The following is a 24,598-nucleotide window of genomic DNA, read 5'->3' on the forward strand; positions in this document are numbered from 1 at the left end:
TGGTAATTTTATATCTTGATTTACCACAAACCGAGCACACGGTCAAATCTGAAGTATCTTTCCAATAGATCATGCAATCATTGGGATATGCATCAATTTTCACATATGACAGACCCAAGTCATTTATAAGTTTTTTTTCCTTATAACAGGATTCAGGCAAATAATCCCCTTCAGGCAACATTCTTTTAATTAACTCCAGTAAAGTGGTGAAGATCTCGTCAGGCATTCCCGCTAAACACTTAATCTGATACAGTCTTACAACTGCTTCCAATTTCTTAGACTCCTTACAACCTGGGCACAAATCTTGATCTGCCTCTTCAAGCAACTTAAAAAAAGTCTGCACCTCTTCTGGACGCCCTTCCCCAATAGGGGGTTCAGTAGATGGCCCAACACCTTCTTTTGTTAATGGTTGGACAAATGCATCATTAAGAAAATCATGCATGCCAATCACCTCATCTCCTGTTTCTTCTTCTCCAATTGTCACATTTTGCTCTCCAATGTTTTGCTCACCATGATGTCGCCAACGAGCATTTTTATAATCTTTATCCATATCATACAATATGAGATGTTCAACAATAGTGTTCCTAACAAAAGTATATCGATTACAACATCTTTTGCAAGGACATCTAAACTTATCAGGACCAACACCATTTGCAATTGCTTGATCCAAAAACAAATTAATTCCAGTTGTATACGCTTCAAAATTTCGGGGTATTGTCAACCAACTCTTATCCATATTTTACCACTTTACGAAGGCAAAATATTACGTTGACACTAAGATGCCTACAATCTTTCAATCCCTATCATGTAGCATAACTATCAGAATTTTCAATTTCTATCTTTCACCCCTCGAACTCTATCACAATTGCAATCTTTTAATTTTCAACACCTATTATAGTAAAAACAAATAAAAATAACAACAAAAAGTTATCAAAATTATGCTCATCTAATCCATTCTAATAAATAACAACCAAAAGTTATCAAACTTATCAAAATAACAACAAATTAAAATAACAATTAGAGTGCAAAAAAAAAAAAATTTAACATAATATATTCTTATATTACTAAATATTATAAGTTTATGTTATATTTATTATTGTTAATTTAACATAAATGCTTATAAATATTATTCATTCCATTTTCTCATAACAATTCAAATTATGTTCATCTAATCCATTTTAGTAAATAACAACAAAAAATTATCAAAATAACAACAAAATAAAATAACAATTAGAGTGCAAATTTTTTTTTTAACATAATATATTCTTATATTACTAAATATTATAAGTTTATGTTATATTTAATATTGTTAATTTAACATAAATGCTTATAAATATTATTCATTCCATTTTCTCATAACAATTCAAATTATGTTCATCTAATCCATTTTAGTAAATAACAACAAAAAATTATCAAAATAACAACAAAATAAAATAACAATTAGAGTGCAAATTTTTTTTTTAACATAATATATTCTTATATTACTAAATATTATAAGTTTATGTTATATTTAATATTGTTAATTTAACATAAATGCTTATAAATATTATTCATTCCATTTTCTCATAACAATTCAAATTAGGTTCATCTAATCCATTCTAGTAAATAACAACAAAAAATTATCAAACTAACAACAAAATTAAAATAACAATTAGGGTGCAAAAAAAAATTATTTTTTTTAACACAATATATTCTTATATTACTAAATATTATAAGTTTATGTTATATTTAATATTTTTAATTTAACATAAATACTTATAAATATTATTCATTCCATTTTCTCATAACAATTCAAATTATGTTCATCTAATCCATTCTAGTAAATAACAACAAAAAATTATCAAAATAACAACAAATTAAAATAACAATTAGAGTGCAAAAAAAAAAAAAATTTAACATAATATATTCTTATATTACTCAATATTATAAGTTTATATTATATTTAATATTGTTAATTTAACATAAATGCTTATAAATATTATTCATTCCATTTTCTCATAACAATTCAAGTGACAAAATTAATTAATTCGACTAAATTTTTATTAATTTAACAAAAATAGTAGAATTTTATCTAAGTGCTTAAGTTATAATTTTTAAATAAATAAACTTGTGTATTATACAATTTAAAAATTAAAGAAGTTAGTGATACAAACCTGATTTGTTGAAGAATTTCGACGTCAACAATTCTTTATGTACTCAACCAGCTCAAATAAATTTCCTACAAAAATAAATTGTAACTAAAAATTAAACATAAGAGGAGAAGACAAAAATATTATAAGCAAGAAAAACTTACTGTTGTGAAGAGGAACAAATGAAGTTGGAAAACCAAATAAGAAAGCTGAAAGAGAGAGAACACGGGTAGGCTTTGTAAATTGGAAGAACGAATAAGAAAAGTGCAAGAGAAGAAAATGAAAACACGGGGGAGAGGATATAAAGACCATCAATGTGTCGCTTACAACCGACACCGGATTTTAAAATATATGTTGTTCAGAACCGACGCAGGCTTTAAAATATTAAAAACAAGAATTGGTGTCGCATAGAAGCGACACCCATAATTTATGTCGTGTAAAAGCGACACTATTTTATTTAAAGCGACGCCAGTGCTTAAAAATATTAAAATATGTGTCGGTTATAAGCGACATTAAATTTTTACGTCGGTTTAAAAGCAACATAGAAATTTTATGACGCTTATAAGCGACAGTAAATACGACGTCATCTTCACTGAGTGTCGCAAATCTTTTTTTCGCCACTATATTATATTAAACTGACACAACAATTGACACTATAAGGTCCTTTTGTAGTAGTGTACGTTCGTTGCGCAAAACCGTTTCACGCGACGAAGGTTGGCGTTGCGCAAAACTGTTTTGTGCGACGCCAGCCTTCATCATGCAAAGTTCCGTTGTGCAAAATGTCTTAGCATGACGTTTTGTTGTCACCGTTGCGCAAACATACTTTGCGCGACGCAATTTGCTCCATCATGCAAGTTACCGTTGCACAAGTATATTTTTGTACTAGTGATAGAAAATAAGCACATTAATCAATATTTAAGTAATAATTCAATTATCAACAATTATATTATTTTTTTTTAAATTTAGTATCCCTGATATTACACATTATTATATCATAATGTGACCGAATAAAATAAAATTCAAGTGAGACTCACAATTGCCTCTTTTCCAACTCTTCTACTTCGAAAAAAAATTACAAATTGTATATTATATGAGGCCTCATCCACCACAAACATTGTCTTCATACTTTCTTAAGAATGTGAATTCTTTGATGTTGATAGGGATGCGTTATTTGTAGAGTTGACACTTTTTAGAGAGCATTTGCCTAAAGAAATGAAGCCATTTATTGACGCACTAAACTACTTGAAGAGGGTGCGTTGTTTCTTGACTGTAAGCATTGCATACAGAATTTTGTTAATTATACCTGTTATCCTTGCGTATGTGGAAATGAGTTTCTCAAAGTTAAAAAATTATTAAAATCATACTTGTGATCAACTAGTTGCTTGAAAGGTTAAATGGACTTGCTTTGATATTAACAGAAAGTGGTTTTTTAGACAAGATTAATTATGAAGGTTTAATTGGTGATTTTGTGGCAAAGAATGTACAAAGAACCATCTTTAAGTGAAACTTCAATGCTTACTTTTAAGCTTTTGTTCATTTGATTTCTTAAGATTGAACTGATTGTTGATTATATAGTAAATATGGTTATTTTGGAAGTTTTTTGTACATTTAACATATCTGGAAACTGATAATAAGTGAGTGTCAAAGTGTGTTTCAGTTTTAGTCATTGTTTTTTAGCATTAATGCTTATTCAATTTTTTCGGAAGACTGTTTGAAGAGGTATACGGTATACCTTTTTCTAATCTCTCTACTTTGGTGCAGACAAGTTTTTCTCCATTTCGATTGCTTTTTCAGTATCTCACTAATATAATTTCTTATGTATCAGACAGTCGGACAATCGATCGTGTCCTATCATGTGAAATCTGCAAAATGACTAAGCTTTGAATTAACTTTACTATCCCAATTTGTAGAAACAAAAAGTTCACTAACATAAGAGCTTTTGTCTGCTAAGTGCCTTCACCATCCATGGAAGCCAATGCTAACCCCGGGCTATGTATGATAACACTCAAAACAGACCCAGAAATATCCATAAAATACATAAAAACAAAATCGCTTAAGCCTCCATTGTCGAAGTACTTATGCTCTCCTTCTCAAGCTTCTTCACACCAGGCAATGACCTGAGATCCTTCAGCTCCTTCTCAAATGAATACATCAATCTCAGTCACGAAACGGAGCGCTTTTATTTGTAATATGGGCAAGTTGGTTAATGTTGATGACCTGAGATCAACGTCATAAAAGGAAAATGAAATGCATAGAACGATATAGAGAATATTAGCATGAATTATGCGCAAAGCGCCACGGATACATAGATTAGCATAAAGGAATCGAGATATATACATATATATATATATATATATATTTATTGAATATATATTACGTTTCTTAGCGTTTAGACTTAGAGACTTTTGTATAGCAACAAAAGATGACATAAACGAGTCTATCACACAACAGTGTTTTGTCTGCTCAACTCTTCCACACTATCCTTGAAGCAAATCGGCCGATGCGATGACAGTCAAATTGTCTAGAAACCTTCAAAAAAAAGAAAACGACAATAAACTTTCTGCCAAAAACAATAAAATTTCAACGATCCAGCGGTTCTCTGAGGGGTTAGGGTCCTTGTCAAGCTTCTTACTGGACACAGACATGCCAGCAACCTTTGTGAAGGCCTCACCACACTTAGCAGCAAGGTGAGCGATTTGAGAGGCAAGAAATGGGACATGCCTATTTCTAAGCTGGCCAGCGTGGCTGATGACGATGACCTGAGATCGAAGTAAAGGAAAAATGAAATGTACGTAGACTATTTTAGAGGAATTAAATTTCGATTTCATGTGGTGTTATGGTGAAGGAGATGGGCATCATCTTGGATGGTGGGGAATACGTGAACAAATTATTTGGATCCTTACATGTAAGAAGTCATCGCTCATTGGGAACGAAAAACAGGGAAAAAAACAAATATAAGCGGACATACATCTACTGTCAAATTGTTATTAAGTTATGAGGAGGAATGACTCCATGTAAGGAGCCGATCATATTTCATTTGGCAGGAGGCGGCGCGTTGGTAAAAGGAGGAGAGGGGAATAAAAGTAAAGGTGGAATTTTACTTTCCCTAAGTTGAGTTCAGTTGAGGAAAGATACACAACTTAAGGTGTTATTGGAACGCGGATACATTTAAGGGCGTTTGATTGATGAACTAGGACTGGATTGGGCTATTTATTACCAATCTCAGCATGGACCAAACATGGAGTTAGTCAACAACGGGATAAGCTTGGATTAAAAGTTTCCTATTTGAGCTTATTTTAGGCCATTTAAAACAAGGGGTCTAAATGGAATCAACCTAACCCAAGGCAATACTTACATTTAGTCCAAGCCAAGACAATTCTATGTATCAAACATTCCCTTCCAGTAATTCCATGGACTCTAAGATTCCAATACTATGTTTTGTTTAGTACTTGTGGAGATTGTTTGTGGTTATACATTACCATGAACGAAAAGGAAGTTTTCCTCCTAAACAATGGTCTTCACCTGGATTGATTGGAATGCCATTGGAGTAGCGCGGGAAGGAGGGACATCCGAGACCACCAAGACCGAATCTCCTTCTTTCACCAATCCCTTGATTTTATGAGATGGATGGTGCTTGAGATGTTAGACTCCATATCATCCGATAGATTGACAAGAAGAGGGATCACTCCCCACTGCAAATTCAGAGCCATACGGGTGCTTTCATCGTTTGTGAAAGCAAATATGGGAGGGTTTGGTCTGTTTCGTGACAAGAGCGATGCCATGTACCCGTGCTTGGTGTACACAAAGATTGCATCCACAGCAAGGTTGTTAGCTGCACATACAGAAAAAGTTGACTAATTGTAACTTATGTGCACAAATACATAATATTTAGACTCTGAAAATTCTTCCTTGATTGGTTTCTACTTTCATAGATTCAAACAAGTGAACATCATTTGTATTTTTTGCTCAGATTCAACAATCAATTACCGATACAATTCTGACAAGTTGGTACGAAGTTTTAACTTTTTATAACGTAAACCAGCATAGAAGAAAATTCAATGTTCTTCAGCAGGACTATTAATTTATTATAAATCTAAGTCGCTCGTTAGCTGGCTTTCACAAGAGATTTAAAATTAGGAAAAAAGAGGATGTGGAAGAAAAGAAAGTACCCATTTCAACAGCAGAATTGCATATCTGCTCAGCAATGCGGTCAGGCAACGAGACTCCTAGTTGGCGCTGAAGGAGAGAACCTTGCCGGTTTTCCACATGACTCCATGTTTCCATTCTACTGCTGGTCGTTTGAAGGACAGAAAGAGCCTTCTCTCCAAATAATCCAATTGCTGATTCCCCAGCTAACATCAACGCATCTGCATATTGTCGAACAGCTTCAGAAACATCTGCAACCTTTTGAGAAGGTAACCATTATAATGTGATTAATTTTCTCTCTTGCGGCTCCTCATGCAACAACAATAATCATCATAATTACAGTAGTTCTAGGAGCACCCTAATCGTACCTCAGCACGAGTTGGAGTTGGATACTCGATCATTGACTCAAGAAACTGAGAAGCTACAATTACTGGCTTGTTTAGCTGCCTGCAGAGATTGGTTATTTCTTCTTGGACTGTTGGAATCTGTTCAAGTGGGATCTCAACTCCAAGGTCAACTCGCGCAATCATGATTCCATCCGAAGCCTCTACGATTTCTTCCAAATTCTGAAGGGATTCCAAGCTCTCAATCTTGGCCAAAACTCTAATGGATCTGCAAGGGGAAATCAGAAATCTAAGTTTTCATGTTGATATTCCAAATGATAATTGCAAGAGGTGCCGATATAATTAGTGGGGATTTATATCTAATCGAAATGACTGCTTGACTCAAATCGTTATTTACTTGAGAATCTGACGCCATTATCATATTGTTCAAAGAATCCATCACATCATGCAAGGAAGAAAATTTCCAATGAAATAATAAAATGTTGAACCATAATTGTCTACTGCCTTACTTGGCTGATTTGGTGAAGAGATAATTCTTCAAATGCTTCACAGATTCCGCATCGTTTACAAATGACATGGCAATAAAATCAATGCCTTCAGAGATTCCGAATTCAATGTCGGACCAATCCTGCAGATGAAAACAAAATAAACATAAGCATCAAAATGTATTATTTAAGATCTAAGAATGTAAGTAAACATGAACAAATAAACTTAACAGAAAAATTTACTTTCATTAAGAAAGGCCGGACAATTCGAAAAATGGAAATGTAACAACGTTGTACAGATACCTTAGTAGACAGAGTTGGGAGCTCATGGTTCCTCTCCACAAGCTTCCCATCTCTCCAGAAGCTGAATTTGGCACGAGGCAGGAATAGACCGGGGTCTGTACACTTACAACGCAGGTCGCTTCCTAATTTTTCTATGACTTCAAAGCATGCCATTCCACCATCAATAACAAGTTCATCACCCACTTTGATACCTGCCAAAAAAATTACATGGAAATCATCATTGCAAAATGCATTTTCCACTCCAATAAAACTGCAATTGTACAATTCGCACTTATGCCACTGACCATCAGAAAAACCTTCATAATTTGCTTGTACTGTGAATGGAAGAGAACCCTCAAATTTTTCATTTGTAAATAGCCAGACTGAATCCTCCTAATAATCCAACAAAAATACAATTCAATCAAATTACCTTCTTTTTTTTTTTCTTAGGATAAAAGTTATGAAAGGGCAACTCTCCTAACCTGAACTTTAAGAGAGGATGGATCACCGTGATCAACAACATGAATCTGAGTGCCTTCAGTATCGATCATAACTGAAACAGAGAACCCCTTTTCCTCATTCAATCTCTTGATCTTCCGAATGATGTCGCGGTGCCACTCCCGCGTGTTGTGACACATATTGAGCCTTGCCACATTCATCCCTCCCAAAACCAACTTCTCCAAATCCTCCAAAGAAGAACAAGCCGGCCCAATTGTGCACACAAGCTTGGTCTTCCTCAACCCCAAAAACCCCTTCTCCCTCAACTCCCTCTCCGACACCGCATCAAGATCCAAACTCTTCAAAATTTTCAAACTCTCTGCCGCCTCTAAATCCACCTGTGCCGCCTGCACTCTGTTACCAACATTCCCTTTCAATTTCTTCCCATTACAAGACAACCCATGATGCAAAACTGGCTACCCCAAAAACATTTTTCTCTAAATTGGCACTTGGGTTCTTAGCTTTGATACCAAAACACGTCTGGATTGAATGGCCCGCGACCGCCATGGATTCGATGAACAGATCGAATGTGAAATGAACTTTCTTGATCAAATACCAGAAAGAAAAACAAGATAAGAAGAAAGACTGAATCTTTGTGAGTAATGGAATAAAGGGTTGCGAGGAATCAAGTTTTTGTGATGAATATTGAGGATTATTGGATCGAAAACTCCGTAAAGGTTCGGACTTTGTTCGGAGATTACAGGAAGAAGAGGAGGAGGCAGAGGCAGAGGAGGAATTAGGCTTCACAGTGTGTAGGAATATTCGTCAAGAAAGAGGAGAACATCGGATCAAAGACAAAGAGAGAGTTAGTTTTTGATTTTCAGGCATTAAATATTTGAACGATGGGGACCAAATGAAAAGGGCGGTAGGGAGTAGGGACTCACTACTGGGTGTCCTAATTTTAACGGTCAACTACCCTTCCCGAGTGGGGTAGGGGTTAAGTTGTGTTTAATAATTAATTCATTGGTGGTCCTAAAGCATGTCGGGGGTAGAATCTCACGTGAAGAAAACAAGAGACATAATTTGTGCATATAAGTAGTTTGTCTTGTATTGCTAATTAGTTTGTCTTGTGTTCTCTGGTCAAACCACAGCGAGTTAGTTGTCTTGAAAGGTACCATTATCTTCATCTCGTTGAGAAGTATGATTTTCGTTTTTGAATCACTTTATTTGGTTGAGTATTGAAAAAGTTATGAATATTTAAAGTTTGCCCAGTTTTCGACGAGTCCCCCAGTTTCACTCAGACCATTCAACTTTTAGGCCAACTCCGGCCATCACTCGGTCCCAACTTGGTATGAATCTCTTCTCCAAATTCCTAACCAGACTTTTGAATCACTCAATTTGGACTTGTTTCGAGCTTGGAATAGGCTCTCGAAGTTAGGGGAAAAATACCAGATTTTTCTAGAAATTGAAGGTGAAGCGTGGGGGCTGCCTTGAGCTAGGCGTGGAGCACATGCGCCTTCGTTGTCGTCCACGACGGTGACCACAGCGGTGCCAATGAACTTTCCAGTGACCCATCTCGGCCCGTGGTGGCACATGGCCTCCTTGGTCGCCGCTCCGTGGCGGCGCGTGGGGGTACCCGAGGTCCATAAGTTTTTCGACGTCCTGAATTTGTTTACGACGTCCATTTTTCCATATTCAATCGTTTGAGTAGAGTTTTATTAATTGATCCCTTTATATGTTAGGCGCATTTGTTAGTGGCATTTTTGTCCTCCCTAGTTTGAACGACTCTTCGATGACGGAGTATCTGTGAGTGGACCTATTCCAAAATGCATTATTTTATTATTAGAAATGCATACATGAAAAACATGATTTTATGACTACGTTTTATGAAACATTTATGAGTAAATCAGTTTTACTCTTTATGAAATATCATGCTTTATTGTATTTATGTTTACTGAGATATTTATGAACATGGATTTATGATATGATGTTTGAGCTATTGATCTCCGATGAGATATATTTTGGAAAGTTTATGTTCTTGATTTTCTATGCTTACTTAGTGGATATTCATACTATGTGCCTACGGGTAAATGTTATATATATACCTTCGGGCGGGTGATGTAGGGCCTTCGGGTAGGTGATGTAGGGCCTTCGGGTGAATGACTTATATATGCCTTCAGGCGGGCGATGTAGTGCCTTCGGGCGATGTAGATTCTGCTACTAAGCACACTATATATGATATATGTTCTATGAAGGTTTTATGGCATGCTAGAGTTTTCAGAAAACCTATTACTTATTATGCTATATGAGTTTTCTGAAACTGGGGGTTAGTACATTGAACAGTTATTGTTTTAATGTTACTTATAGATAAACTTGGTCAACTCATGTTTTGTTTTGCACCCCCTAAGGATCTAGGAACGAGGTATACGACTCGAACTACGAGGCATTCCTATATCAATGAATTTGTGTCCTCCTTTCTGCATAGGACATCACTTGTAATTGCACTTTCTAATATTCCTTCCGCTTGTATTTCGAATTATTGGTATGCTCTGAACATGTCATGCATTATCACTTTTAAATTGTTGGCAGTTGAACATTATATTTTTATGAAAGTTTGTACTTGAATATTATATTGCATAGTTACAAGAAAAATTATTATCCATGTTTTACATGTTCTCGGCATGTATTCAGTAAATGGCTTGCGTCACCCTTGGGTGTCAGCCAACACATGGCCATCCTGTTGTCATTCGGACACCGAGATCGGGGTGCGTCAGATTGGTATCAGAGCATACTTAGGACTTCATTCATTCCACTTGGTAGTCATAATCCTTCATGTAGCCACAATCTTTCATCTTTCTAAATCTTGTTTGCCTCTTATCAAAATCATGGATACTAGTGGTAGGAATGTGCCTTGTCAGCCTTGTTATGGTTTGATGGGTAGAATTTAGCAATTAACCTTCGCTATGCGACATGCTTTCCCCAAGAATAGTGGGTAGAGCCGTACTTACATGGAGATTGCTCAGAGTCACAGCGTTACTGAGCTGAATGTAGTTGGTGCTCGTAAAGAGGCCAAAGATTGGCTCGAGAAAATGGAGGACACTCTGGAGGGTGTGTTCTGCCTAGCGGCTGAGTAGGCGAAGACCACATGTTACTTTCTCCAAGGTAATATGAGATTTTGGTGGAAGTTAGGGAATGACTCTCGGCCACCTAACTCGATGATGACTTGGGCCACTTTCAGGAGACTCTTCAGTAAGCACTTTTTGAGCCCCAAGTATCAGTTGAGGAAAAGAAAGGAATTCTTGAGTTTTCACCAAGGTACGGAGTTAGATAGTACTTTTCGAGGATTGGTGAGACGCCACCTACCGGTTTATGGGAACCCACGGGAAATGATGGTACAAATTAAGATTGATCTGAATGACGACATCTACGAACTTTTGGTACCATAAACTTATGCATCCTACAAAGAGATGATTTGAGGACTGAACAGTCGCGGTGGAACAAAGTTACCCAGAATCTGTAGGGTTGAGGTTTCAGATCTCGGAGCACTAGGGAGCCTTCCACTTTTTCTTTTTCCTTTGACTCTAGACACTCTTTTTTCATTCAAATGTCATGGTCAATGTTTGGGATCTTCTAGTAAGGGATCTAGTAGTGAGATGGCGAGACAGTCTTTTCAGTCACTTTAATCGAGCTGTCGCAGTTTGTGCATGTTGTGGTAGGCGTCACTAGGGAGAATGCATTGCAGATGCATGCACGTGTTTCAGTTTGGTGGCACTAGACACTTTGCCCATAATTGCACTATTGTGCGCCCACCAGACTTTTGGTTTAGGTTATAGTGGGAGTAGTAGTTTGAGTACTCAGAGTTCTGTGCATAGATAATCGCAGTATTCTGGTTCAGCTTCTGGCAGTCGTGCTCAGGGTAACTAAGCAGGCAACAATAATCAGGGTGCTAGGACTCGTGGAGGTTGTAGCGATGGTTCAGGACGATATGCCCATGAACGTATCAATGCCATGACTCAACAAGAGGCAGAATAGGATCCCTGAGTTATCACGGGTACATTACTTGTTTTTTGTCATTGGGCTTATGTTCTAATTGATCTAGGTGCTACATATTCATTCATATCTCCACAATTTGCATAGGTTGTGAACCCGCAGCCTACATCACTTAGGTTTGATATGTTTATACAATTGTCCCTTGGAGATTTATTTTGTGCACAATGGGAATTTAGGGATTGCCCAGTTATAGTTGAAGGGGAACTTATGGAGGCCAATTTGATTCCTTTTAAACTTGTGGAGTTTGATATCATTCTGGGAATGGATTGGTTATTTAAGCACCATGTGTATGTCGATTGTATAGATAAATTGGTGACATTTGATTAGCCTGCACGACCAGTGATCATGTTTCAGGGTGAGCAAAGAATTCTCCAAAATAGTAATATTTCCACCATCAGGACGACGAAATTATTACAGAAGGGTTGTGTGGGATTCCTAGCTCACGTGGTCACGTAGGGTGAACCTTTTTTGTGTGTTGGGGATGTGCCAGTGGTGAATGAGTTCACCGATGTCTTTCTTGAAGATTTGCCAAGGTTACCACCTGTGAGGGAATTTGCATTCACCATCGACTTACTTCCAGGTACTAACCCTATTTCTTTAGCGCCATATCGAATTGAGGGAGTTGAAGATTCAACTTCAAGAGCTTGTGGATAAAGGCTATATCCAACCCAGCATGTCTCCCTAGGAGGTTCCTGTACTATTTATGAGGAAGAAAGATGGGTTGATAAGACTCTGCATCGACTATAGGCAACTAATCAAGTGACAGTGAAGAACCATTATCCTGTACCTTGGATTGATGACTTGTTTGATCAAATGGGAGGTGCTTAGGTATCCTCTAAGATCGGTCTTTGTTCGGGTTACCATCAGCTGTTGATCCGAAATGAAGATGTACCAAAGACTGTTTTTCACACTCGGTATGGACACTATGAATTCCATGTCATGCCTTTTGGATTAATGAATGTACCTGCAACTCTCATTTCTTCATACAACAATTTGTAAGTGAAGAATCATGGCACATAAAGTGTCCATGCCCTTGTGCTTACTTCTCAAGTTCCTTGTTTATGTAACAAAGAAACAAGCACTAAAGTTTGTGTTGATTAAGGGTTGTTCAAAGCAACTCTTATTTCTTCATACAACAATTTGTATTTGAAGAATTATGACATTAAAAGTGTTGTCCTTCTCATGTTAGACTTATCTAACATATTCTTCCAATGATACATTATCAATAGGAAGATTGTGAGGATGAGATTACTTAGTTACATCTACAAGCCATTAAAGACAATCTATGGGATTGTAGAACTAAGTCCGGAAATTAAAGCATTTGGCTTTTCTTTGTCAAGTTTTGGATAGCGTTTGCAAATATATTGGTAAACAAATACATAACGAATATAAATTGATTGATTTTAAGCCATTTGATTCGGGTCTTTAAATCAAATAGCACCACCCACTATTTTTGGCAAATTCCATATCCCTCATCGGAATTCGAGAGTTTTGTTGAACTCTTAGCGGGGTATGGGAGACTCACCATTACCAAGCCCACCTCACGATGATACGATGTTGGTTAGCAAAAATAATGATGAGAGAATAACGCTTTACTCATTTACAACGCTTGTAATTACCCATCTTGTTTGGCCTCTAGAGAATGTTGCCTCACGATGATACGATGTTGGCACTATTGCACTTAGTTAAGTTATTCCCACCATGCTTAGTTCGTGTAGGGGTTCAAGAATAACCTCACGATGATACGATGTTGGCTATCCTCGTTGCCTACACTTACCTCATCATATGTTTATGGACTCCTCCTGAGTGTAAGCATGCACTTTGTACTCCCCCATGATAGGGTGAAGCCGGTGTACAAGTCACAAACGATTGGAGCCCACCACGGTGGAAGGCCACGAAGAGATATTCAAAGCATCTCTCGCTTATCAACTTAATAATGGTTTGTTGAGGGTTTTAGGTCTCATCACATAAATATTCATTTTAATCTAATTAAAACAATTTTGGTCCTATTACAACTATTGGTCCATTTGATTGATTTAGTTGTATATAATACTCCCACTAAGCTTTTAAAACGGTTTTTAAAGCAAGAGTATATGATACTACTAACATAAGGTTTGCATTCATTGATGGACTATATAGTTGCCTTAGGGCCTTAGGATGACTATGAACCTTTGATTCGATTCAACACGAGCCTAGTGTTGAATCTCGGTCTAGGGATGGTGATTGATTTTAGTTACGCGTTTAATCACATTAAGGCGTGTTGTCTTATTGGGCGTTGGACCCAACTACTCCAATTTCATGCATATCGAATAAAACAAGAAAGGAGTACTTCAAAGTAAATAAGAGCTTATGCTCTTTTACAACAATTGATCAAATCAAATTACTTTAAAGTAAAGAAGAGCTTATGCTCTTTTACAACAATTGATCATATCAAATTACAACCAAAATTTAATCTACACATTCCCATGGTTCAAACAAATTTGAAACGGCCTTTCACATAGCTCAATTATAGTAGGCTTAGGTTCATAATCACCATTTCTTTAATTAATTAACGCTTTAACTAATTAAACTTGAATGCAACATTTTCATTTGGTTTTTGTATCCATAGAATTGATTTAAATGGAGCTAAATGAAATGAAAATCCAATTCTCATTTAAAGAGACAAAACAATTTTGTTCTCTACCTAATTTGGGCCAAAATGCTATGACCTCAACTTGTTTGGGCCATAGTGCAATTAACCTCAACTTTTGGGCTATTTTGCAAAAACTTAAACTTTTGGGGTCACTTTGTAAAAACACAAAAGTCCACTACTTCATGTAATTACAACTAGAACCCAAAAATTTCCACAAAAAATAAAACTTCATTAAAGGAGCAAAACAATTTGTCCTTTTAGTGATTTTGGACCTTTACGTAAAAACGTAAACTTTTGGGTCAAAATGCAAATACACAAAAGTATCAAAACTTTATATAATTGCATAAAAGCCCCACAAGGACCCTAATTGAGTAGGGTGGCCGGCCATTTGAAACAAAGTATAAAAAAAATTTCAAAGTTTTGTAAGTGGGGTGTCTGAAATGGAATAAATCATTACACACCAACCCACTAAAATTTCTTTAATTTTTCAAAATAAATATCTAATATATTTAAACATAAGAAATATTTCAAAACAAAAACTTTATGAAATAAATCAAAACTTTGAATCAAAACACCAAACCTTTTGTTCTTGGCAAGAACATATCAAGAACAATGAAGAACATCCATGAAAACCCATAAGAGCTCCATGAACATTCTTCACCCAAAAACATACCAAAACCACTCAAACTTAAGGGAAATAACATACAACCATACTAGGGTACATAGGGGTTCCAAAAGTCACTTTAAAACACTTTTAACAAGTCAAACAAGAACCCAAAATTCCACCCTTTGGATTTGGCCGAATTTCCCCAAAAACATGGCACCAAATTTTAGCTCCAAAATTCATGCTCATATGAACTACATCTACAACATTTGAGATGGCAAATTTTCTAACAAAATTTACATTCAAAAAAGCAAGAATAAAGCTTGTAACAATTACAACATTCAAATCACAAACTATGAACTACAAAACCCAAAAGGATTCACCAACTACTAGACTTAGGCTCTTGATACCACTTGAAGGAAAATTTGTGAAAAACATGTTCATTTAAGCAACATCAATAGCATGCAATTAACAATTAAAGGCGGAATCATGCTTGTATGCACTTAAAACAAAACATTTACCCATGAAATTCAAAGCCTAGTAGATAGGTGAACCAAGACTCAACTCAAAACAAAGTGAGTTGAGAAATCAATACCTTTGTAGATTCCTCTTTGCATAAGCAAAGGCTAATCACCCAAAGAGAGGGCCTTCATTCCTTGCATCTTAGATCCATGGATTTGGATGGATGAAAAGGTCTCTCTAAGTTCCCAAAATTGAGAACCTCTAATTATTCATCACCAAGGCATAATGAAGAAGAAATGAGTGACCTTGGAGGAGTTTGATTGCTAGATGATCCCTCCAAGGTAGGCCGAAATTTTTAGAGAGAAAGGAGAGCTTGTGTTCTCATCCTTTCCCCCAAAAATAACCCTTAGTGAATTTTGGCTATTAAGTCATACTTATTCCTTAATTCATTTGAGTGGCAAACTTGTAAATAAGTCAAAACCCACTCTTTCTCTAACATGGCCGGCCTTAGGGATTTATTGGGCTATTTGGGCCTTTGTGAATCATTATTCATTAAGTTGTCATACAACTTAAGTCAATGGACTTGACGTTCGAAGCCCATTGGGCCTTAAGGTCCAAAACTATCCCGAGGTCTTTTAACGAACTTATTCATTTGATTAATTAACATATTAATTAATCCTAGCCTTAGATAAATAATTAAACCATTTAATTATTCTTACTCATCTCCGTTGTTTCTTCAAACTCTACCTTACTCAGTGAACGATCCATTAGGTTCCTTTTAGCGAGGCAGTGGGCGATTAAACTTTTTCTAATCGATTGTGAATTGAAACTTACTTTCAATTCTCCCGTTAGTGATAATACACTTTTAGGGCTTCCACAAGCCATGGTTGACGCCTAGCAGCATGTCATGGTTACCCAAGCTAATCAGAAGAGGTGGAGAACCTATTCAGTTTTAGGATTATAAATGCAATACGGTCTTTCTCTAATACAATACTCTTGACCACATTGTTTGGTTTGATAGTTTATTCATGTCTACTATCCAATGTGAGTCTTGTGCTTATATGATTACCTTGAATGTGATTTGGAACACATTCCTAAATCTCATTCATACTTTGGCCAAAGATTCTTAATCATATCATAGAGTATTCTCCCTCAAACAGTTTGAAGGTTAGAGATCCCTTGTTGCGCATTCACTTGCCTCCATGGCTAAGTGGCTTAACCCCAACGATGTCGTGGACACCCTCCTGATGGAGTGACTTTGACATAATCAAAGATTAAGGACCTAACCACAAGACAACTGTGATGCCTCAGGTCAAAAGACTAATTTGCATTATCCCAACCATGAGTTCTCATGTGACATGAATATGAGAACTCTTCATTGATCGTGTTCAGTGAACTCATTCTCTATTGAGCACCTACGTACTTGTCTTGATGTCACACACACCAATGACTCGAGACTAGTCACTCTCCCTGAGAGAAGACATAGCACGTACTGATCTTAACGGACTGTCAATGCCCAATTGACAATCCTATGATCAGGAACGTTTAGGATGTGTCAACGAAAGAATGGTCTCATGAATCTAACTTCTTTAGATCGCATTCTTCCAATCACATATTCCTTGGACTTATCGTTTAAGCATATAACATTTATATGAGACGGCTCAAACAATAATTTTTGCCCTTTACATTTAAACTACATTAGTTTGAAATGTCCGTAAAGTATCATCATATGATTGGTTTTAGGGCACATTTCCAACAAGACTGTTTTTCACACTCGGTATGGACACTATGAATTCCATGTCATGCCTTTTGGATTAATGAATGTACCTGCAACTTTCATGGATTTGATGAATAAAGTTTTCAGATCGTATCTTGATCAGTTTATGATTGTATTTATCGATGACATCTTGGTTTACTCCAAGGGTGATGCCGAGCACATCAAACATTTGAAATTGGTGTTGGAGAAGTTGAGGAAGCATCAGTTGTATGCGGAGTTTAGTTAGACCAGATCAGTTTCCTCGGGCATGTGATTTCCACTGAGGGAATTTGTATGGACCCTCATAAGATTTCTCCAGCGTATATATGGGAACAACCGAGGAATGTCACTAAAGTGAGGAGTTTTCTTGGGCTAATTGGTTATTACCGACACTTTGTGCAGGATTTCTCGGTGATTGCCTTGCCTCTTACTAAATTGACCTAGAAAGAAGTCAAATTCGATTGGGATGAAAATTGCAAACGGAGTTTTCAGGAGCTTAAACATCATCTTACTCATGCCCCTGTCCTTGCTAGGTGATGCATCCTTATCAGGCTTAGGTTGTGTTCTAATGCAACATGGGAAAATCATCACTTATGCTTCCAGACAACCCAAATCTCATGAAAAAAATTACCCCACTCATGATCTGGAACTTGGAGTAGTAGTCTTTGCTTTGAAAATCTGGCGACATTACCTATACGGTGAGAAGTACTGCATCTTTATCGATTACAAGAGCTTGAAGTACGTTTTCACCGAGAAGGAGTTGAACTTGACACAGAGAAGGTAGATGTAACTCATTAGTGACTGCGATTGCATTATTGAGTATCATCCTAGTCACAGAAATGTTGTAGTGGACATTCTTAGCCGAAAATCCTATGGACAGCTTGCCTCCCTCCGAGCTATCCATGTTCCGCTATTGTTTTCTCTTAGAGGAACTGGCGTTGTAGTGACACCAGATCCCCAGGGAGCATTGCTGGCGCACTTCCAAATTAGGCATGTTTTGGTGGATCTGGTTCGGGAAGCTCAAGAGCACAATCAGCAATGTGTAGACCTAAAAGAATAGGTGCATAAAGATTTCCAAAGAGATGGAGCCTTGATGATGGGAAATAGACTATTTGTGCGTAAAAAAAATGGAGTCGTGAAAAAGGAAATTCTTGATGAAGCTTATATTTCAGCATATGCCATGCACCCGGGAAGCACTAAGTTGTATCACATTATTCTTCAGTTCTATTATTGATATGGGATGAAACCAGATGTTGTAGAGTATGTAAAGAGATGTATAATTTTATAGCAAGTGAAAGCGAATAAAATGAGACCTGAAGGGCTAATGCATAATCTCCCTATACCAGCTTGGAAGTAGGAAGATATCACCAAGGATTTTGTGTATGGATTACTGAGCACGTGGTCAAGGTTTGATAGCTCATGGGTGATTGTGGATAGACTCACTAAGACAGCTCATTTCTTACTAATTCAACAGAATTACACATCGGAGAAGCTAGCACAGTTGTTCATTGATAATATTGTTAACTTCACGGTGTACCTATCACCATTGTTTCGGACAATGATCCAAGATTCATTCCATATTTTGAAGAGCTTTCCATGACATCGTGAATACTCAGCTTTTGTACAACACTACCTATCATCCATAGATTGATGGTTAATCTGAGAGGATGATCCAAACTTTGGAGGACATGTTGAGGGTGTGTGTTCTTCAGTGGAAGGCTAGTTAGGATAATTATTTGCCATTGATCGAGTTCGCCTACAATAATAGTTACCACTCCAGCATCGATGTGGCACATTTTGAAGCACTATATGGAAGGGCATGTCGGACACCTTTGTGCTGGACTGAGGTCGGTGAACGAGTGCTAGTGGGGCTAGAAATTGTCGACACCACTAATGCTAACATCCAGTTAATAAAGAGGAATTTGAAGATGGCGAAAGATCAATAGAAGAGCATCGCTGACCGACATTCTAGGGATCGTGAGTATGAGATTGGTGATTTTTAATTTCTAAAGTTGTTGCCCTAGAAGGGTGTGGTTTGTTTTGGTAAGCAAAGGAAGTTAAGTCCTCGATATGTCAGCCCCTACAGAATCACAGAGAGAATTGGTGCGGTTGCTTATAGATCGGAGTTATCACCAGAGTTGTCGTAGATAAATGATGTATTTCATGTTTCCGTGCTTCGAAATTATGTACTGGATCCATCTCATGTTTTACAGCCACAATCGTTATAAGTGAGTCAAGTTATGAGTTATGTTGAGGAGCCAATTGTGATGATCGAAAGATAGGACAAAGCGCTGAGAAACAAGGTCATCCCATTGATAAAGGTGTTGTGGAGGAACCACACAGTCGAGGAACCAACATGTGAAACAGAAGAACTGATGATGAGTCGACCTATTTACTTAAGGTAGTAAATTTCGGGGACGAAATTCTCTTAAGGGGGTAGATTGCGAAACCCCGTCCTTAAATTGTCATATTTTATATTATTGAACATCTTGAATTACCAAATTGCCCTTGAGGCATAAACGTTGACTTTCGTTGACTGTCTCGTCATGACACGTATTACTAATTTTCTTCGTTCATTCTTATCGTACTCATCGCCATGAACATGTATGTGCGAATGAATTCGAATTAGGTGTTATAACGAAGATTTTACGTAACGAAACGTTGAACGTTTTTTGGATATGTTGTGTTTTGTCTTTAGTGACCTTAAGCCACTGGGGCCCACAAAGGATTAGTGCCCCCCAATCATCTCTCTTTCTCCTTGTGACCTCCCTTTCATTTTCCTATTTCTGAAATTATCTCTCTCTACACATTTTCTCATTCTCTATCTCTTGGCTCTCTCTCAAACCAACCCTCCTAAAGGGTTTTCACTCAAATAATTCACACAAAAACAACCATGGCACCACCACCATCACCCATGTGAACTCAAAATCGAAAGAGAACCCTCCAAACCTTTCCAAACTCACTGCATAGTTCGTTCACTATTCACTCAGTTTTCCAACAAGTTTGCATATTCTCTGGCAAAGGTAAGCCTCGAACCTCTTCCAAAAGATGTAGATCATGTCTTGGTGTATGTTTGGAAGTAGTTTTGAGAAGTTTTGGTGATGTTTGGACGTAGGAAACTCACGGGGAAAGCTTCCCTTGCTTTCTAGCGAGGACCGCCAATTTCAAGGTGTTTTTTGGCCAAACCACAAAGAGTTAGCCATCGTGTAAGGATCATTCTCTTCATTTCATTGAGAAGTATGATTTTCATATTTGAATCACTCAATTTGGTTGAGTATTGAAGAAGTTATGAACATTTAAAGTTTGCCTAGTTTTCAACGAGTTCCCTAGTTTCATTCTAACCAGTCAATTTTCAGGCCATTTTTTTGCCAACTCCGGCCACCACTTGGTCCGAACTTGGTATGACTCTCTTCTCCACATTCCTAACTACAGTTTGGCTTTTGAATCACTCAATCTGGACTTGTATCGAGCTCGAAATGGGCTCTTGAAGTTGGGGGAAAAATCCCAAATTTTTCAAGAATTTCAAAGGTGGCACGTGGGTTGGCGCGTGGTGGTTACCATGGCCGCCACATGGAGCACACACATCTCCACCACCATCTACACCTGCGTCGGAAAACTTTTTGACAACCCATCTCGGCGTGTGGCGTTGCGTGGGGGTACCCGAGGTCCTCCCATAGGTTTTTTGACATCTTGAATCTGTTTACGATGTCCGTTTTCCCAAATTCAATCATTTTGGTATAGTTTTATTAATTGCTCCTTTTTTACTTAGGTACATTTTTTAGTGGTGTTTCCATCCTCCCTAGTTCGAATGGCTATTCGGTGACGGAGCTTCTATGAGTGGACCCCTTCCAAAATGCATGATTTTATTATTAGAAATGCACACATGAAAAACATGATTTTGTGATTACGTTTTATGAAACATTTATGAGTAAATCGGATTTACACATTATGAAATATCATGCTTTATTAAATTCATGTTAACTAGATATTTATGAACATGGATTTATGATATGATGTTTGAGCTATTGAGCTTCGAAGACATATGTTTTGGAAAGTTTATGGTCATGATTTTCTGTGCTTACTTAGTGGATATTCATACTATGTGCCTACGGGCAAACATTATATATATATGTCTTCAGGCAGGTGATGTAGGGCCTACAGACGAAATATTTATATGTGCCTTCAAGCGGGTGATGTAGGGCCTTCAGGCGAATGATTTATATATGCCTTCAGGAGGGCGATGTAGGGCCTTTGGGCGATTATGATTCCACTACTAAGCACACGATATATGTTATATGTTCTACAAAGGTTTTATGTCATGCTAGGGTTTTTGGAAAACCTATTACTTATTATGCTATATGAGTTTTCTAAAACTAGGCTTAAATCCGTTGAAGAGTTATTATTTTAGTATTACTTACATATAAACTTGGTCCACTCATGTTTTGTTTTGTACCCCCTCTGGACCTAGGAACAAGGCATATGACTCGAGCTACGAGGCAATCCCATATTAGTGAATTTGTGTCCTCCTCTCTGTGTAGGACATCCCTTGTCATTGCACTTTCTAATATTCCTTCCGCTTGTATTTTGAATTAGTGGTATGCTCTGAACATGTCATGCATTATCACTTTTAAATTGTTGGTAGTTGAACATTATATTTTTATGAAGGTTTGTACTTGAATATTATATTGTGTAGTTGCTTGCGAAATTATTATGCATGTTTTACATGTTCTTGGTATATGCATTTATTAAATGGCTTGCGTCACCCTCGGGTGTCGGCCAACACTTGGCCATCCCGTTTTCATTCGGACACGGAGATCGGGGCATGTTCAATAAGTACTCGTAATTAATTATATAGATGATTTAATGCGTGCTTAGGACAAAAGACCCAAAGCTGGGAATGATATCTTCTAATCCTCAAATGATATCGTTTGTTCTGTCTTGCACCATTCACCGCAGTCTCTGGAATAACCTAAATTCCAAAATTATGAAGAACTTTGAAACTTCTCACAAATGCAAGTATAAAAATTCAAAGTGGTCAAAGAAGTCTCTATCAAGGCTATCCCGTTTGGAATGGTTAGTAGACTGAGAGGCTTGAGTTGTAATAAGCACGGTTACGATTTACGGGCTATAGGCACAGGCACATGGCACTCTAATATGGAAGTCCAATGCACCATCCATCTTCCAGAAAGTTTATACAACCAGCAAGGTTATGGGTTATACAACTAGAAAGTTTATACCTTTGGAAACTCTATGCCATTAGAGGGAATAGTCAAAAAGGCGATTGGAAAATCATCCAAAGGTGGCTTTGAACTCAGACCCTTAGTACGACTACTTCTATCCCAGACCAGCATACTAAGCCAAGTACGTTCTGTAACAGCATGTGCTAGGAAATCTTCATCTGGAATGTTATTCCAACAAAGCTTCAATACACGGAAGTACCTTAGCTAAGCCAACTAAGTGTAGTCCGATCAGAAACGCTCAGGCCTGATGCGTAAGGTATGACAAAAGGATTCAAAAAGTGTTTTCGACCCCCATGCAGACGACCTAGTCCCTAACGAACTTTCGTTTAAGATTCACTAGGGATGAATCATCAATTCGAACTAAGAAGGAGATCCCTTGTTTGTTACTTGTTGCACTATTGAAATCCTCTGACCTAGTATGGGGGCAAGGTGAAAGAAGAAACAAAATCAACAAGCAAAGGCAACTCAAACATGTTAGACTGACATTAAAATTTGGAGGCCGTCCTGGGTACGATTCTACACTTTCTCATCCTTAATCTGATCGATGCTTTATTGTGAGTCTAGGGTAAAATGTTTTCTTTGGGTTTAATGTTTAATGCCTGGTACTGGGGTAAGGTGGTACTCCGAATAGTGTGATGAGAATCTTTATAAATATTAAGTTTGGGAGGTGATGTTTTTCTGAATCAATGTCACCAATTAGGGCTTTTCAGCTATGTCCTAGGCTTACAAGCTTACTCATGTTTCATCTCAATACTCATCACTTCAAAGTTAGCTTACTTCAGAAAGATTGACGAATTAAAGCCAATGATGAAAAGTTGCAAGTGTTTTACTCTAACATGCTTAATGACTTGAGTAAAATAAGCTTAGCATTATATTCTAGCTAAATGTGAACCCACTTTTTTTGGGATCAACAAACTTGACAATTAAACATCAGTGAAGAGAATCAAAGATAATTTTTTTGTTTTTTTGTGCACACACACAACAAACACAAAGTTTCATCATTACATACTTTACAAGCATTGGATCACCAAACGAAGAAATAAGACTAAATGGTATGTATTCAAGCTTACTCCGAAAGACATGGTCTTTGGATAACTGTCCATCCTCAAGGTAACATACTGCCTTTTAGATACATAATTAAAGGTGATTGTGGGGCCATAATTTCCAGGGTTGAAGTAAGGTTGATCCGTATGTTGTTACCTTAGAAATCTGATCATGGACTCAATAGTTCTAGTCAGCGTTGGATTAGACGGAGCAGCGATGCCACCATCATCTTGTTTCGTGGCAATAGGTGAAGTTTGAGTGGCTTTGCTAGAATAACCATGCTTGTTCCGCATGACGCATGATCTGATCTGGACATGGACACAATAAGATCCCTTAAAGTCTTGGAGTTCCTACAATCTAGGAATTAGTGTGCACCGCAAATAATCACAATTCCTAAGAGGGTATAATATCTACTTCTAGATATCATTTGGGATTCTCCCAGACTAGAACGAGGATTTTATCCCAAGAAGATCGAACCTTTGAGGACACAAGCCATCAGGACTAGCTAGATTTGGTTAGCTCTGAATCATGTAAACAGTTCAAAATCGAAGTAGAGCACACTCTTAGAAGCATAGTCAGGGGCAACTATGGGACTATGATTTTTTGGACCCAAGACATGTGGTATCCTAGGTGGCAAGAAAGACTGAAATACCTATAACACGTGATATTTAGGTGAATAAGTTAAAAGGCTTGATGTGGATCGGAATATGTTACTTTTGCAGTTAGATTTGGAGTTCAAAGTAGACCTAGTCAGATTCAGACTAGCCTTAGTTAGACAAAGCCAGAATACCAAGTAAAGTCAGACAGTCGTAGTCAGACAGACTAGGCCTAAACTCATTGAAGATATTACTTGCCTCCAAACTAAAGAAGCCTTGACTAAAATCAAATTAGGATATCTAAGGGATTTGGCTATCTTATCCTAGATTTCCTCCTAGATAGTCTCCTGATTTAATGAAGATTACTTTCCCTACAAGGACTCTTGAGAT

General features: G+C 37.2%; 1 pseudogene; it reads right to left on the minus strand.

Annotated features, from left to right (window-relative positions):
- Window positions 1–4,507: 4,507 nt before the first annotated feature.
- On the minus strand, window positions 4,508–8,716 carry LOC125467903 (annotated as a pseudogene).
- Window positions 8,717–24,598: the final 15,882 nt, after the last annotated feature.

The sequence above is a fragment of a genome, unplaced genomic scaffold (assembly GCF_019419815.1).
Source record: "Pyrus x bretschneideri cultivar Hongxiangsu unplaced genomic scaffold, Pyrus_bretschneideri_v1 Contig77, whole genome shotgun sequence".
NCBI lineage: Eukaryota > Viridiplantae > Streptophyta > Magnoliopsida > Rosales > Rosaceae > Pyrus > Pyrus x bretschneideri.